The 2285-nt window shown below is 38.9% G+C and overlaps 1 pseudogene; it reads right to left on the reverse strand.

Moving 5' to 3' along the window:
• Nucleotides 1–802: 802 nt before the first annotated feature.
• On the reverse strand, nt 803–1359 carry LOC101575926 (annotated as a pseudogene).
• Between the last annotated feature and the right edge of the window lie 926 nt (nt 1360–2285).

The raw sequence follows: 2285 nt of genomic DNA on the forward strand, positions 1-2285 counted from the left end.
CAAAACTTCTTTACTCGAGATCCTAACACTGCCAACTTTTTGTCTTGTGACTATCTTCTCCCAGACTATTATTTGTATTTTATGCTCTTAATTCAAAGGTAATCAAATTTATTACTTACACCTTACGTATGGTTAAAATATTTTATGTTTAAGAATTCCCCCCTACATAAAGATCATGAAGATATTGTGTTATATTTTAGGTCATTTTATTTTTTGCTTGTGTGTGTATGTTTGTGTTTGCTTTGATTCTTGTTTGTTGCTGGGAATTAAGCACAGAGCCTTATGCATAGGCCCGTGCTGTGCAACTGAGCAAAACCTCCCAGCCTTTTAAAAGTTTTAAGATTATACTTTTCACATTTACAACAGTTATGCAACTCTAATTGACTCCTGTATGTAACATAAAATAGGAGCTTTTCAATTTTCAATAAAATCTGTATGTTGAGTCAATATATTCAGGACTATTCCTGAGAACAGACTACACATCACAAAGATCTGCAATGCCATATTTGTCCTACATCAAGCCTCATTCTGATTATCTATTCCATAATATCTTTTTTTTTTCCAGGCAAGGAGTGCTTTATTCTCACCACAGTGGAGGACAATAAGGGGCCTTAGTAGCAGCAGCAGTGCCGCCTTCCCATTCCAGCACTCTCCTCCTTGACCCTGGCCAGACACCAGGCAGTAGTAGCAACAGTAGGTTATAGAGGACAGGGGTAGGGTGTTAAGTCTGCTGGCTGGTGGCCATGCCTATAGGGGCTTGTGCCTACAGCCCCAGTCATGAGCCAGGGACATATGGAGGGGCTTATTCGGCTATGAAGGTGCAACTAAAGATGTCAGCCAGGAGCCAGTCAATGCCTTGTAGCAGGTTCTCCCCAGTGACAGCGCTGCAGCCCTGAATGCACCAGGGGGGCTGTGGATGGAATCCAACTTCAGGGCTCTTGAATGGCATTAGAAGATAGCACTCCCAGCAGGTCCTGCTTGTTGGAAAAGATGAGGAGGGTGGGTCCAAGCCAGGCTCTTCTCCACAAGCAGGCCCTGCAACTCCCCAGCACAGTCCCACAGGTGCTGGTTGGTGGTCAGCACTGTCCACCACCCAGATGAGGCCATCAGTGCTCTAGAAGTAGTTCACCAGTAGGAACACAGTGACTTCTGGCCACCCACATCCCAGACATTCAATATGGACCCTTGGTACTCCAGGGTCTTGATGTTGAAGCCAAGTATTAGAGAGATGGTGTCCACATCTTCCCCATTGAACTTCTTGAGAATGGTAACTTTGCGGACATTATCCAGGCCAAGCATACGCAGTTGCAGTTCCCGTTCTTTCTGCTTCATCTTCTCCAGGATGGTCAAAAGGCCCATGGTCCTGTAACCCCCATTCCATAATAACTTAATACAACTAGACCTTTCTAGATTACCAAGTTAATATTTCACAAATATAATAAAAATAACTATCATCTATTGTCTAGTCCATAAACCTACCCTCATGCTCAACTGCTCTCAAAATACCTCCTAGAGGATTTGTCCAAAACAAGATCCAACACAGCACCACACATTACATCTGCATTTTGCCCCACAGAATCTTACTGTTTAGAATTACCCACTTCTTTGTGGCATGTTTACAAGATATCCCTTGAATTTTGTAGGGAATCTTGTTGCTACCTCTTTACTATTCGGATGTCCAGTTTACTTTCAACCATTCATCTCTCAGATTTAACACCAATTTACAATCACTGAATAACGTTATTAGGAATTGTTAAATAGTAATTTTCTACTCTAGCTTGTCCCAAAACTTAGATCTGGTTTCTTTTTTAAGGGAAAAAATATTAACAATTGAGTTGTAAACTGGAATGTGGACAATGCTAGAAAACAAATGCATTTTTAAAGTACAAATATCTTGAAATTTATAATTTAGTGTGGTGCTTAGCAAATTTTGAATTTTATAATTTTATTTCTTTACACTTGTGTTGACTGCTAATGACATGAACATATGTACTTATTTTCTTAAAATACAAAGAAATTAATTTCAAAATAGTCATACACAATGAAATTGCTAAAAGGATTTTAAAACTTCTTTGTAGTTCTTTTTTACTTATATTGTCTTTAAGAAACAGCAGTCCACATACTGCATTCTAAAATAACTTGAAATAAAGTCTTTCTCTTGGAGGATATGATATTAATTTGACATACATGTTTGCTTATTTATTTTCAATCACAGATTTTCTTGCTTGCGTAAGTAATGTGATTATATTGTTTGAAAGCAATAAAGATGGCTCAGTAGAATAAGC

This window comes from Octodon degus, unplaced genomic scaffold (assembly GCF_000260255.1).
Source record: "Octodon degus isolate 3935 unplaced genomic scaffold, OctDeg1.0 scaffold00032, whole genome shotgun sequence".
Taxonomy (NCBI): domain Eukaryota; kingdom Metazoa; phylum Chordata; class Mammalia; order Rodentia; family Octodontidae; genus Octodon; species Octodon degus.